The following is a 16,671-nucleotide window of genomic DNA, read 5'->3' on the forward strand; positions in this document are numbered from 1 at the left end:
AGAAAAAAAAGGAAAACAATGAAAAGACAATAGCAAAAATGATTAGTTTTCAGTTGGTGTTAATAATCCTTTTGCCCAGAGATTTGCCAGTTGAAAAAAACAGTAGAGAGGGAAATATAACTGTAGTTCATCTAAAAACCACTAGAGGGCAGGAGAACGTTTATATAAGTTTTTCAATTTGAGGAAACGAAAGTTAGTCTCCAAAGCACCGACTCCATTTTGTAGGCTCCGTTTAAAATTATGAGTTTGTTCATCTACTTAAAAAAGAAAAGAAGATCACGTTGAGGGGCGCGGAGCTAATCCAAAACGAGATGGGGGGAGGAGGTTGCGAAAAGGAAAACAGATGGTCAAACTCCAGACTTCTGGCACCCGTCAGGCTCTGCCGCCGCCGCGTACCGCCACCGTGACCGCCGATATCCTGGCTCCTACAGCCCGCACCGGGTCTGTCGGCTCCCCCGCTCCCGGGCAAGCCGGCAGCCCGAGGCAGCCGCACAGAGACCGCGCCTCGCTGCGCCGCACAGAAAATCCGTCAGCTCTTTTCAGCATCAGCCGGCTTCAAGGCTCAGCCACAAAACGGTAATTCCCCCCCCCCTTCTTTCCACTCGGGTCTATCAGTTGTCTTCGCTCTTACGCAGCCCCTTCCGCTTATTTGAAGACTGGGATATTGAATACTGGGCTTATGGTGACTTTCAGTTTGTTTTTATATAAAAAATAAAGAGTTTCTTAAAAAACGGAAGTGGGGGGAGGAAAAAAAGGAGCGGAAAGCCGCCATGGTCTTGGTGAACTCACCCCCAGTTGCTTCCTTCGTCACCATACGCTTACTCGGTGTTTTGCTGGCTGTTGGACCCCCGCAGTAAAAACGGGGGGGGGGCTTTATGGAGAGAACTCCTATTTTGCCGGCTCCCCCCAGGCCTGGGGGGGGGTCTCCACAGAGGCAATTGGGAACCCGCGAAAGGAATCGCGTCTGGCAGGCTTGATCTCCGCCCGGAAGTCAGACAGCAGCTTCTGTGACACAAGAATGTTGGATGTTGGGGACAAACTAGACATGACTGTTAACGTTTATTTTGGCACTAACAGAAAAATGGAGAGTATCTACAATAATGTGAATAGGCAGAATGATCTTTTCTCCCATATGATCTTAGGAACCTGCTACCCAGAGTTATTTCCAATACAGGATCTTCCCAGACCTCCTTACTAGGACATAGTTCTACTTTGTCCCAGGAGTGTTACAGCAAACTGTATCTTTGAGTAGAGTCTAAAGTGGCCCCAGCACTGCCGAGGAGAGTGCTTGCTTTCCTAGCAAATATGTCTGAAAGCCAAGGCAGTCTTGGGTCAAACTGAGGTATGCTCAGCAGTGCTTTCTGATACCCTCTGAACCACTGGGGCAATTCACAGTATGCATGAAAAACAGACATTTAACACAAGGTGAAGCTATCATGAGAGTATAGTTGTTCATTTTCTTAGTTACAAAGGTGGCTAATTTATTGTGAGAACACAGATTAGAACGAATCTAACAGAGTGGTTCCTCAGTGGAACAAGATTCCTCGGGAGGTGGTGGGCTCTTCTTCCCGGGAGGTTTTTAAGCAGAAGCTAGATGGCCATCTAACGGCAATGCTGATTCTGTGAGCTTAGGCAGACCATGAGAGGGAGGACAGTAAGGTTTGCATTAGTGTTTGGCTCTCATGGCCCTTTCTTGCATGCCCAGGGTAATGCCAATTGCTACTTTGGGGTCAGGAAGCAATTTTCCTCCAGGCCAGATTGGCTAGGGGATCCTGGAGGGTTTTTTTTTTGCCATCTTCTGGGCATGGAGTAGGGGTCACGGGGGGGGGGGTGTAAAGGGGAGGTAGTTGTGAATTTCCTGCATTGTGCAGGGGGTTGGACTAGATGTCCCTGGTGGGTCCTTCCAACTCTATGCTTCTATATCAGAAGTTAGCACTTTTTCCCCCTTTGAAATGGAAGCACAATTTGATATGCTCAGCACTTGTCACCTCAAAAGCTCACCCCCAAAATTCAATGATAGCAAATCTCAGCAGCATCCCTAAAACATTTGCCCCTCTCTATAGCAGTTCAACTTCAAATGTGCAAAAACAGCAGACACTGATTGCCAGGTATTTTCAGTACAAAAAGACACTGAAGGTCACTCGCTCATTAAATCAAGTTTAACTTAGCACTGACCTGTGCGAAAGCCGTGATGCAGACAAGGCCTAAGCCGCGAAATGAATATGAGGGGAAGGTTTTACACATTGCTAATGACTACAGGATTCAGCAACCCCCTGCGTGCCACCAAGCAAAGGGTTAATTAACAGTCCGTGCTCAAATTAACTGTGTTAGCCAAAGCCCATTAGTGTAGCAGTCTTTTTGATACATTCTGGATCTGAACAGCTCCCGATCAAAGGACACACTCATTGCGAAGCTGATTGTCATTGAACACAAAACAAAACAAAAACCCCCAAGCAGATCAAAAGCCAAGCTGGAGAGAAAAAAAAATGAGAAGCAGAAAATCAAGACAGAAGGGAATGTACAAGAACAAACAATGTACATTGCAAACGTCCACACCAGAAATTGGATATGCAGCTCATAGGTGTCTGTGGGCAACTGGCCAATTCAACTGATTACATCTGTGAGCACAGATGCCTTTTTATTTCACACCAATGTTCACAGCCAGTACTAGATTTATTTTTTTTTTTTATAAAAAGTAAGGAAGATGCAGGAAATAGAAACGGGGAAGAGGAAGGTGCTGAATGCTAAAAGGGGAGTTCTTTTTACTGAACCAGAGCAATTTAAGTTTGGAGATGTTAACATTTTATCTCTGCTACCCCTTGACCCTTCTGACTAACTTTGACAGGGACATGAATCATTGGCAAGCTCCAGGTAAAAACCATCACTTAATGGCTGGGGCGAGGGGAGCACTGGAATGACTTATGGCTTAGCAGCACAATGATGTCTATGGGGTGCCGTAAATGAAAAGGTGAAGGTGCTTAGCTGGAAGGAAAGGGGATCTACTGCTGCCAAAGTGGAGGATTAATTCACAAGAGGCGTTTAGTGGTTGATTGCATCCATGCTGCCCCGTTTATTCAGCATTTGACTACTATGGCAGTGATCTCGGATCACCAGTGAACAGGCATTGAGCAGAGGGCAGAAAAGAACAAATTCACTTGCCTCAGCCAACACTCACAAACAATCTCAGTTTATGGTGACGTATACGGCTTCCTCAAGGTCAAAAGGCCATCTTCTGCTGCCTAATGTACTTAGTGCGTGATCTAGGATGAGTAATGGAATCTGTGAGATAACTTTGTTTCTGCCCTCGTCTCCTTATAGACAGGCTTATCTTGTGGTGGTTCCAGAATCCTGAGTAGACTAAGATTCAGGCACAAAGCAAGACCTGGCACTGGGTTATGTTAGACTACCACAAAGGTGAATGACCTTTTTGGCCTGAGTGGTGGGAAAAAACAGAACAGTGTTTAAAAGAGGGGGAGGAGATAAGGGATGCACTTGGCCAGTCTGTAATGTCTGTAGCCTTCCTCCAGACTAAGCAGTTTTCAATTTAAGTAGCTCTTCCTTGGAGGCCCCTGAGACTGGAGGAAGCACCATGTTTCGCTGGTAGGATACAGGTCACTGCATATGAACACATGAAGCTGCCTTATACTGAGTCAGACCCTTGGTCCATCAAAGTCAGTACTGTCTACTCAGACCAGCAGCGGGTCTTCAGCGTCTCAGGCAGAGAGGTCTTTCACATCACCCACTTGCCTAGTCCCTTTAACTAGAGATGCTGGGAACTGAACCTGGGACCTTCTGCATGCCAAGCAGATGCTCTACCACTGAGCCACAGCCCCTCCCTTATAGGTCTATATCCAGGTGTTGTTTTTTTTTAACATAGGCCGTTTATGCTTGCTAATTAGCAGCACGTTCCAGGCTGAAGTTCCCCGCATATTTTTTTGATTTCTTCATGATGAATCGTCATTCCAAACATCACTGTGAAGCCGTCGCATACTTGCTTCGCATTTCTTAGGAGCCCCCTTAACGCGACCTTTTGTATTTGCTCCATCCCCGCATCGAAGCATTCACTGAATGAACCATGAATAATCACAGCCACGGCTTAGCTACGACGATCGCTATTGTCTATGCAAACGAAGGAACAAAGGAGCAGGCGAGTGGGGGTGGTGGAGTTTGTTTGACTTTCTCCTCTTGCATCGGGACCTTAAATAGTCATTTTAAAGGTGGCATTTAAAAAAGGAGCTTTGAGCGAGCATCAAAATTGACCCTGCATAAATGGCCATAGTTATAAGGGACTTAAAAAGTCTGCATTACCAGTGTCATTATGAAACATCAGTGGTTTTGCATTTGATATACACACTTATAGATGTAATTGCAGTGGGTGAAAATCATATCTACATAATATTTGGTTCTAAAACATACTTTGGGCCCTACTAGGGCATGAGAGGACCAGTGGGAGAGTTTACTTGGAAACTTTTATTCTCAGAATATCACATGCCACATTCTAATTACAAATCATTGCTATTCCTCAGGGTTCTGTTGTCCTCCAGTCTTCCCTTCTGCCCCTCATGCATGATCCCCGATGCACTACCCCTATTACTGAGGTGGGGCAAGGCGGCTCCTATGCTGAGCTTGTTTATTGTTGTAAAAGCCAATGGCCAGTATAGAATTACAAAACAGTGTAGGTACATATATAACGTTAAGTGAAAGCAGAGAGAATAGAATAAGATATCCTAAAAAGGACAAGTTAAAATGCATTTATCAACATATTAAAATACCAGTAAAAAAAACAAACAAAAACTTTATACCTTGGTTCACCCATCACTCATCATCTGATGCATCACAAATAATATAACTCGTTTTGTTTTGAGCACTCCTTTTGGTAATGGCCTTCCAACAAAATTTAGCTCCATTATAGGTTATAGCGGGATTTTTATCCTCAAGCAGAATTTGAATAATTAAACTCTCTTTAGTTACAGATTGATGTAACAGGCCAAATCGTTGTAACCAGAGTTCAATTATGGATCTTCTAAGTTCCAAATAAAATTCGCAATGTAATAAAATGTGTGACAGGGACTCTTCCACTCCCGTTGTACATAAGCATTTTCTCAGCTCTCTGGGTTGATTTAAAAATCTACCCAGGAGAACAGCTGAGCAACATAGTCCAGTGTTTCACCATTTAGTACACATGCCAAGGATTAGGATAGTAGCATGGGGCATTAGCCAAAGAAGGGCCCCCAGGATAGCCAACTATACCTGTGAGAAGACTCTGAAACATTGATCAGACAGAACAGGTAATGTGATATAGCCAGGTACCTTGTAAAAACTTTCAGGGGAGGCCATTTCATAATGAGGAGACTCAAATTGTTTACAACTGACCAAAGGTTTGCTCATGCTGTGCTCTGGATTTCATTGACAGTTATGTCTCAAGAACTGATAAATACAGATGGAGGACTACTTGAGATGTTACATATTTGAGGTGTACGCCTAAGAGGTCAATATACAGTTAAACATATGAAGTATGAACATGTCAAGTGCTTGCAAACATATCATACCGGTACACTTGTCAGGGGGCTATGAATGGCCATAGCTCCATTTTGAGTACACACTCAATGGCAAAACTGAACTGATGCACAAAATGGCCCTATGTCCACTTCATATGCTACATATGGTAATATATGCTATTGAAAACATGTGTACTGTGTGGATCTCCTTGCTGATGCATAGCTTTGGATAAATCACAGTAACATTGCTGACAGACTTGTAAGTGCAACCTCATATGATCTGTGGTTGCCACATGTGCTTATACGGGTGGGAACTGCCTGGAAATAGTGTACCACACTGGCCAAATTCTGCAGCTCTCCCATCCCTTCAATACATTTTTTTTGCCGACAAGTCACATTTGACTTATGGTGACCCCTGGTGGGGTTTTCAAGGCAAGAGACATTCGGAGGTGTTTTGCCATTGCCTGCCTCCGTGTCACAATCCTGGTGTTCTTTGGAGGTTGCCCATCCAAATACTTTCCAGGGTTGACCCTGCTTAGCTTCTGAGATCTGACAAGATCAGGCTAGCCTGGGCTATCCAGTACAGGTCAATACAATGGGTGGTACAAAATGCAATCATGGGCTATACATTCTATAATTACAACAACTAGTAAAGGTAGACCAACCCCACAGAAAACAATACTGATTCTCACATAAGACATATTGAGATATGGACTTAGTTTCTCATTCTCAGTCTGTTCTTTTATGGTATATTGTTCTGTTGTATCTATTAGCTAAATTTTTGATGAATTACATATATATTACATTTAAACATAATAATTAAGCTTATAAGCATTATTCAAAGCAAATATAAACGGGGAATAAAACATTTTATTTATGGTGGGTTACCCCTCTTTTGTGTTCAAATGTAACATTAAAGGAAGCTTATATAAAGTAACAATTGTGTGAAGACAAGAATGGACCCTGCATTAAGACAGACTAAAATTTACAAAGGAATTACTATGAGGGTTGCATGGATTTTTTGTGCCAGGCAGAGGTTTCGGTGGTGCTGAAACCTCCTTAGGAGGCAGCACCACTGCTTTGCCTCCTAAGCCCGGCGCAGGCCTTCCACTCTGGAATGCACGGAGATCCCCCCCCCCCCAAAGTGCAGCCCACAGAACCACAAGCCAGGGTAGCAAATATTATTTGTATGATAATCCTTGTACATTAAAGACATCACTGTGATTTATGCATGGATGGAGAGCCCACTGCGTAACCCTCCCTCTCGGCAGTGTGCATGAACATTTATGAGAGTTTTAATAATATATTGTAATGACAAAATCTGGATTTTTCTCCCCCGGTTGCAGAATAACAATGTTGTACTGGGCACATAAATCAGAGGATTTGATTGGGGGAAAGTAACAGCCACCTCCTCTCTTTAGCCTCAGTGCTATCTCCCAGGAACTTAAAACCCAGCCAATTACTAAACTATACTGTAGTGATTCACTGCTCCATGGAAATCCTTTAGTTTCAGATTACAGTTATCTTGCATACTTTTATCCTGACATAGATTACCAGAAACCTGTAATCATGTTCACAATCCTTCATCAGAACAACAGTTGGGAACAGGGTGTAAGCTAAATGAATTGGAGCAGTGGGAAGATTCATAACAACCACAAGGAGTGCATAAGTCCCCCGATGCTTTCAGTGCCCACTTTTGGAAGGCTGGGAGGCTGTAAGAGCCAGCAAAAAAACGCACAGTACATATCTCCGGGCCATAGCTGTAAACAGTGTAGGTGACTGCCTAATTTCGGAATATGAATGATACCCTCTGCTTCTCTGGAAGGAGCTTATCAGTCTGCATTGTAGAAGTATTTCATATGCTTTTATAGAAGATAGTCTGTAGGTCGTCCGTGACGGCATTCAGAGGACACGGCAAGCTGCAATTAAACTGCAATCAGGCACAAACAGAACTCGTTACTGTGCTCACGCTCCTCCCACCTCCCTTCTCTTTTCACACTCGGAGCTTGATTGAAAACTACCCACTTTGATCAAGCTCCAATTTGCCATGAAGTTGCAAGTCCCTTGGCAAGCTTGTTGGCTCGCCACCAAACGGGATTCTAAACTGGGACTTAGTTGGTTGAGCATCCCAGCCTGGGGTGTTGTTAGAGGGTAGCCATGTTGGTCTTCAGAAGAACTGTTAGATCTGAGTCCAGTAGCACCTTAGAGGCCAACATGAGTTTCAGGGTATAAGCCCGTGTTGGCGAACCCATGGCACGCGTGCCACTTCTGGCTTGCCGAGCCCTCTCTGCCGGCGCACGTGGGTAAGTTGAACAGCTGGGCTCCCCGCCTCCCAGCTACCCTTCCCTGGACTTCCCACCGCCCAGCTGGGCAGTGGGGGCTTTGAACCGCTCCCCCCCTTCCCTGAACCGCTCAGTTCAAAGCCCCCCCCCCCACCGTCCTGCTCCGGGAGGCCAGGTCATCAGAGCTGGTAGACCTGGCCCCTGGGAAAAGCCATCCGCTGGAGGCCAGGTCATCCGGGCTGGTAGACCTGGCCCCCAGAGGAGGGAGGGAGGGGGAGAGAGAGAGAGAGAAGCAAGTGTTCCCTGCTCCGGGAGACCAGGTGTTATGAGTTGTTTTTTCTAAACTAAATCCTCCATATTCAGGTTAAATTGCAGTGTTGGCACTTGGCGATAAATAAGTAGGTTTTGGGTTGCAGTTTGGGCACTCGGTCTCTAAGAGGTTCGCCATCACTGGTATAAGCTGTCCAAAAGGGAGCTTTGACTCTCTAAAACTTATACCCTGAAACTCTTGGTGGTAGGGTTGCCAACCTCCAGGTATTAGCTGGAGATCTCCTGCTATTACAACTGATCTCCAGGCGACAGAGATCAGTTCCTCTGGAGAAAATGGCTGCTTTGGCAATTAGACCCTATGGCATTGAAGTCCCTCCCCTCCCCAAGCCACACCTTCCTCAGGCTCCGCCCCAAAAACCTGGTGAAGAGGGACCTGGCAACCCACTAAGGTGCTACTGGACTTAAATCTAACTGTTCAGCCTGGGGCTGGGGGTGTTGAGGGGACAAACTCCAATTTGCCAAGGTGTCACACCAAATTGGAGTTTTCAGTCAGGCTCTATGTGTGGGTGGGGAGGAAGATACGAGAAGAGCAAGGGGAGCTCACAAGGATGGCAATAAGCCAACAACATTTAGTTTGCTTTTTTACATGTATGTACTGTTCTTAAATTTGATTTTAATGTATTTTTAACTGTTTGCCACCTTGAGGGCCCTAACTGGGTAGAAAGGTGGAGTACACTTGTTTAAAATAAATAAATAATCGAAAAGTTTAATTTAATTTAATCTAGTGCCTGTTTTGTTTTATTTCCCCATTGGTTTCAACGAATGTTCTTTACCATTTAAAATCAAATATATTCAATTAGTGCTGGCTGTGTTAAACATCTGGGGTGAGGGGATGCAAACTCAGGTGATATTAAATTTGCAGTCCTCCTCTTCTTCATTTTGATTGAACTATAGAAGTTATTGTGTTAACCTCCTGTCAATATTCAATACAATGTTAATAACTAAACATTATTATTAACCTTCCCCCGAACCAAGAAAACAAAGCCCTGATTATAAAGAAAGCTACATTCACTGTTTTATCCACCTGGTTGCTTATTTCCAGAGGCTTTAGCACAAACCAAGTACAGGATCCTCAGATGTTCTAGCTTGCAGGTAGGCATATTGTAAATTTTGGCCACAGAAAGGAATATATGATGACATCAAGGTTACGTAGTCCTGGGGTGACAAGATGGATTATTTCCTGTGATCCGTCATTTGCCAAGATCTATTGGATTTTCTCTTTCTCTTTCCATTTTTTTTAAAAAAGAAAACATTTTTAGAGACCTTAATAACCATGGAAGGATGCTGTAAAGCAACCAAAAGTATCTATCATTTTTATTCAGTCGTGTCTGATAAAAAGAAAGTTCAGACAATAAATCCTACGACCTTGAGAATTTAAAAATAAAAGTCTATGACCGTGACTTCACTTTTAAAGCAGCTCTTCTTTTAGCCCTTTATGTGGGAGTTTCCAGCCTTCCTTTCTTTCAGCAACTGCTAGTAAATCTTCCTTAAAATACATGCAGAAGGGGGAGGGGATCTATGGGGCAAGGGAGTGTTCTTTTACGCCATCATGCTGTAAAGGCCAGAGCTGTATCCAGAAACTTGACAAGTAAACAAAAAGGACGGGTTTCCTCACCCTCAGATAGGCAACAAAATGGCCACAAAATTACTACTAAACTAGATGCAAGACTCTTCTTTCTTACAGAAGGAAGCCCTCCCTTGGTAGGAGAGTACTGGGTAAGTTGCTCTGAATTCTGTGGATGAAAATGGTATGCAACAAATCTACTAGGATTGCCAAGTGCCTGGAGGGGGGAAAAATGTCATGTCTCTTTAATTGAGGCTTAATGGGTTGTAATTTATGAGGTGATATAATTTACCTTAGGGAAAGAAGGCAGCATGGTATAGCCCGATCTAGTCAGATCTCGGAAGCTAAGCAGGGTCAGTTCTTGGAAGGGAGACCTCCAAAGAAGACTGTGCAGAGGAAGGCAATGGCAAACCACTTCTGCTTCTCATTTGCCTTGAAAGCCCCTTGCTGGGGTCTCCATAAGTCAGCTGCAACTTGATGGCACTTTACACACATGTTATTTACTTTCACCCCTGATAAGCTTCAGCTACACATTTCCACATGTCAAGCCTCGATTAAGCTTCTGCATGGTAGAGTCCATTTTGAAGAGTATTTGCAGCGGTGCAGAGAAATTATTCTCTGCCACCATTATATCTAATTTGGTGATGTCCAGTAGACGTTTTCCAAGCAGGCATGAGTTTGTTTAATCCTTGGCCCTATGTGGCCTGAATGAATCCTTGGCAATCCTTGTTTGCCAACCACTTTCCAGATGAAGTCACTCACATCCGTTCCAACTCAAATGGTACACAGTGTGCAGCTTAGACATTGGGTGTTCCCTTGAATCTTTTTTTGTCATTACTGTTTGTAGTAGTTTCAGGGTTGTTGCTTTTTTTTGCAGCATATGGATGGGACATTTAGGCAAAGGCACATTTTTACCATTGTTAATAATGTCTGGCCAAGAAAGATTGATTGGATAGGACTAGGATGTGGTCAACACCTTGTTAAGAGAAAAAATTGTACTAGCACCTTTGAATAAGGAAACAGTAAGGTCACCCATGACCTCATTGCATTTGGAATCTCCCCTTTTTGGGTAAGGTACTCAAGGAGGTGTTGGTAGCCCAGTTCGTGAAATGTCTGGGTGACACTGATTATCTGGTTTTTACTCTGTAGAGATTTAGGGTAAAAAAATTGCTTTCATCGTCCAAGTTGACAGCTGGGCGAGTGTAACTCTATTAATTCTGTGGGACCTCTGAGCAGCATCAACCATAATATCCTTCTGGATTGCCTGTCTGGGATGAGAACTGGAATGGAAAATTTCATTTTTTAAAAAACAATTTTTTAAATTGGTTCTGTTGAAATTGTTGACCATGAAAGCCTTCAACAATTTTTTTAATTTTATTAAAAATTACAAATATACAATATTAAAAAACTTTGAATAAATGAAACTCGACCAGAACTTATACAACTAATAAAACCTATACAACATATAACTTTGTAAATAAACACTCTCTTTATGAACCACCACCAACAGAATCTAAACTTTTAAGCGTGTTCTCCATCCTGGATATAGTGGGTTTCCATATTTCTATCCAATTCTTCTATGTTTTTGTTTTTTTGATAGTAAGTTAATTTAATCAGCACATAGATCTCTCTTACTTTGTCAAACCAAGCATTTAAGCTTGGAGAATTCGCTCCTTTCCAATATCTGGCAAAATTTATTCTTGCCCACGTTACCATATGTAGGCATAGATCAAGGAGTTTCTTATTCATAGCTGGTAAACAGTTTTTTTTAATATAAATTTTATTGGTTTTTATAATAGAAATTTTCCATGATAACTAAGAGCATATAAACATTACAAAGAGAAAAAAGAAAAATAAAGAAAATTTCTTGACTTCCCCTTCACCTCTGTCCGCCTCTTAATAAAGTATTATATCCCATCGTAATATGATCTCATAGCTGGTAAACAGTTTAACAGGAAAATTTCATTCTTGCCTGGCAGGAGAATTCCAGAAGGCAGTACTGGTAAGACTTTTGTTCAATCCCAAAATGTACTGCTAACATGGCACTAGACCTAATATGCCACTGCCAGCTTAGCAGTGATACAAATGAAAGGGTAGAGTGAGGAAATATTGCTTTGGGGCTCAAAATCTCTTTGTTGGGGGTATACACAGAAGTTTTTATTTGGTATCATATCTATTTCATATTTGTTTATTCATAATTTTATCTGTTTCCTTTCCAGTTATCACATGTTTGGATTCTTTATTCTATTCTTTGTTTTCATTAGTTTCAGTAGGAAATAAATTTGCAGTGGTGACTTGTTTTGTTTTCCAGCCAGCTGGGATGACATTCACACTTAATGGATTCTCCCTGCCAAATTTCATGCATATTGGAGAAAGCCTGCCCACACACTGTATAGGAAGTTAAATTTTTCACAGGGGAGGCACAGGGAGGCATTTGATACCCCCAAATGGTCGGCCAGTTACACAACAGTCATAGAAGCCTGCATCCGGGTCACAACAGTCATAGAAGCCTGCACCCCAATAAGGCAGGCACTAAAAGCCCAAACAGAAGAGGCGAAGATCTTGGCTCTCCCTCTTCCTGTAAAAGGCAAATTGATTACATGGGCAGCTGCAACTTGGACCATGGCTGACCAGAAAAGGAAAGCTTTAACCCTTCAACTCCTGCTTGGTTTAACTAGTTGAAACTGGGTTCCCTTTATTGTTATTAGCATTTTATATGGGAAAATATGGGTTTGTAAAAGCCTGATACCATGTGGGGTTGGAGGGGTTGAACCCTCTCTGCTGTTCTCATTCAATCACAATTTGACCTGCAGCTGAGCATATGCCCAACTTATCTTTCACAGACTGATGGAAATCTATTATCTTCTCTAAGTCTGTTTGTGCCCTTAAAAATCACACTCCCTCACTCAGCAATTGCAAAGCAACAGCAATGCAAAAAAAGGTGACAGAGAACATATTAACACAGAGCCTCTCCGCAAGAAGGAGTGTTGGGCAAGCACAGGGAAATGCTGGCGGTCTGTGCTCAAATGCAATCCAGAAAGCATTCCCTGCAGACAATGAATGGCAGAAGCAAGTTGCACAGAAAGGAAACCTATCAGCACAGTCTACTTTGATGGTGAGATTTCTCCTGGTGGCCAGATTTACCTGTCTGTCACTTCCATTATCTGCCAACTCACTCTCTTTCTCCCCCCACTCCTTTCTTCCTCCTCCTGTCTGGCCTTATGGAACTGAAACAGGCACCAAAATGCTGAGGATTAATTATCCCCTCTCATGAGATTCAAATGTAGTTAATTTTCCAATTTGGATTTGTTACAATACGTGTATTAGAGAACAGGATGTGTTCAGTTTAAATTTTGATTAGTTTCTACTGGAATCCATGCCCTGTGCCATTGCCCACTAAAACTTAGGGTTGCCAGGTCCCTCTTCACAACCGGCAGGAGGTTTTTGGGGCGGAGCCTGAGGAGGGCGGGGTTTGGGGAGGGGGGACTTCAATGCCTTAGAGTCCAATGGCCAAAGCAGCCATTTTCTCCAGGTGAACTGATCTCTATTGGCTGGAGATCAGTTTTAATAGCAGGAGATTACCAAAACCTGGAGGTTGGCAACCCTACTAAAACCATGTGGCTGTTAGTCACAGGGGCAATACAGCTGGTTCTGAGGGACATGAAGGCCAGTACAATAGATGAGGGCCTTCTTGGTGAAGAAGTTGCTCTCTGTCTGACTTTGATGTCTTCCAAATGGCCTTATTGCTCCAGTTTTGGTCCCAAAGTAAATCTTGCTGGGTGGTGGTGGTGGGGATTTGTACACTGCTTTGTTTGAGTTACACACCTGTCCCACTTTTTCTCCATGTTTCCCTCGCAGTTTGTCAGACCTCTTCTAATCTGATGTTTTCTGCAAAAAACAGTTTCCGTGGCATTTTTTTGTCTTTTATGGGAAGCCTGCTCCACTGCCAGATGTACCACCCACCCCATCATTTTGAAAAACCCCAAATCACTCAGTGCCCCCAAATGGTACTAAGTCATTCTTTTTAAAAAATTTGTTTTAGCATAACAGTGATATATTGCTGCAGTGAACACATTGCAGTTTGTGCAGGGACAAATCAGTTAAAAAATCAATGTTTTAACAAAAAATTGAAATGTGTTTTGTGTTGCTATGCCTTTGATGGCAACAAGCGCTATTTAACAGCACACCACATAGCTCAAATGTGCTTTGGAGAAGCAGAAGCCCTACCTCCCACACAAAGAGGAACCCAGTCTTGCAATCAGTCTTCCACTGTTTGATACACACACTTTTGCATGTATTTTTGAGTTTCAAATGGGAAGTTATGCACTGGCTAGCCAATAGAGGCAGGTATAGTCAGGCAGGAAAGGAGAAAGCCAATCACTGTAGAGACATGTATACCTGGTGGGAAAAGGTGGAAGGGAGCATTCCTTTGGATAGTTTCCATGCTGACACTATCCCAGTATTTCGCTACAGAGCATATGCACAAAAATAAAAAAGGTAAAAGAAAGGGTGTTGAGTTGGGGACTTATGTACTGTGACACACAGAGAGAAGGTGTGCAGTACTGCCCAATGTGTGGAACGCCCATACCCAAAGCACATGGTCAGGAAAGCTAAAGGCAGAAAAATGCTGCTGTGCAGAATATATTTTCGTAAGGGCAGCCCAAAGCCTTCTGTCCTTGGCTTCTCGGCTTCCATTTAGAGGAAGAAGAAGGGTTTGTTTCTATATGCTGACTTTCTCTACCACTTAAGGAAGTATCAAACCAGCTTACAATCACCTTCTCTCCCCCTCCCCACAACAGACAGCCTGTGAGGTAGGTGGGGCTGAGAGAGCTCTAAGAGAACTGTGACTGGCCCAAGGTCACCCAGCTGGCTTCATGCGTAGGAGTGGGGAAACAAATCCAGTTCACCAGATTAGCCTCTGCCACTCATGTGGAGGAGTGGGGAATCAAACCCAGTTCTCCAGATCAGAGTCCACCGCTCCAAACCACCACTGTTAACCACTACACCAGTCTGTTCTGGGGATGGCGTTATCTGTTTCACTGACAACTAGTCCCTGTATTTTCATCTGCACAAATGTTTGTATGAAATAGTTTTTCATAGAGATACCCTAAGATTCCCGCAGTCTCCTTGGAAGGAACTCTGGAAAAATCAGGGTCCCAACATGTGCACAGGGGCCTGGGCTGTGTACATGCTTTGAGATGTTTCCTTCACCCCTTTCTTCCTTGATTCTTTTGCTGCACTATGGCTTTAAAGATGGAGGGAGCCATGATGGCCCCACACAGAGCCAGTGCGCTCTAGACCACGGGGAAGCATTGATCGTCACTGCTCCCAGATCAAATTGTTTTGACAGTTTTGCCAAATTGCAGAAGTGGAGGTGCCTGTTGTGTGATGGAAAAAGAAATGACAGCACCAGGGAACTGCTCGCAGCTCATTCCCTGCTACATCTACTGCTAACTGAATTTGCATCCGCTTAGTAATGAAGCTAGGCAGTCCGTCTCTTGGGGAGGGTCCTTGCGCGCAAGATTTTTTTGTTTGTTTGCAGCTTCTGTCACAAATTGGGTTTTTTTCCTCGGTGAACCAAACTTCGATGAAATAACACCCTTTTGTTGTGAAATCTACACGGTTGTCTACAATTCCTGATGAGTTCTGAGGGGGGGATAATGGAGAAAGCCATTTGCGGATTTTGAGTTGCTGATGCCTCCCCACCAAGGATTTGGAGAGATCAAAATGATCCCGCAAGGCCATCTTTGAACAACAGGGGAGCATGCTACAAGAGAAATAGTACAGCCCCAACTGTAGCAAACAAAGCAGCATACCTAAATGCTGTATAAATACATCAGTTTATGTGCAATTCAAGCAAATGCAAGGAAACCCTGCATAAGCAGGTCACTACCTAGTCAGCCTCAAACTAATGAATAATCCTTCAAAAACAATGCAGCATACATATAAACAATTTGGCTACTGCCACAGCTGGAGATTGGAAGCCAGATGGTATGGAAGTGTCCCCCCTGACATTTCTTTGTGATGGCTCAAATTGTATGTTATGAATTTTGTTTGTTTGTTTTTTACAATGCAGCCACTTGGGCTCTGGAGTGTTTCACTCTTTTCCCGTTGGCCTGCTTTCCTGCTGGAAATTGTCACCGATTTTACCTTTGCTAGAGAAAACTTAAGTGCATGGACAAGGGGTGATGGACCAAGGGTCTGATTCAGTATAAGGCAGCTTCATGTGTTCATGTGTACTTCACTTTGGCTACCACCAGTGAGTGACAGCATTGAGATTCAGGGTGGGCTTGGGGTCGGAATGACAATAGAGATACAGTGGGGGTGGGTGGAAAGTCACTTGGGAGTGACCAGTCACTCTCTAAGCAAATACAATGAGCTCTCAACCCCTGCACTAGAGCAGCTGTAAACACTTTCTTATCCTTGCCTTTAAAGCTGCCAAGGGTCTTTCTTTTTTCTGTGAAGGAGGAGCATATACACTTGCATACCCCTCTGCACTGGATGGGAGAATGGCAGCACCAGCATCCTTTGCCATCGTCCTCTGTTCCTGTATGAAAACTACAGATAACAGAGTGAGTGCAGAGAATAATGCTTCTGAGAGCTCAATGTACTTCACTGGTATAATTTCATTAACCATGATAAAAGTAGTGTGACATAGGTTGCTAGAGGAAATTGAATTAAGTGTTACCTGGATGGCTGCATGTTAGGTTCGTCATACAATCATTGTTGCTTTGAATCTTTAATGTAAGGGAACATCCCTTCTTTATTTTGGGGGGGGGACTTGGCAATCTCAAAAATATGTTATACAGCGGTTATCAAAATGTGTGTACAGATACACACAAGAAAACTGTACATTTGTGTTGAATACATGCATCACTATAGGTCAGGGGTCTGCAAACTGCGGCTCCTGAGCCGCATGCGGCTCTTTGGCCCGTTGAGTGCGGCTCTCCAAACTTGGTTCGGAGCCCCTGCTCTCGCACCCGCTCGCGCCGGCAGC

This window comes from Euleptes europaea, chromosome 1, assembly GCF_029931775.1.
Source record: "Euleptes europaea isolate rEulEur1 chromosome 1, rEulEur1.hap1, whole genome shotgun sequence".
NCBI lineage: Eukaryota > Metazoa > Chordata > Lepidosauria > Squamata > Sphaerodactylidae > Euleptes > Euleptes europaea.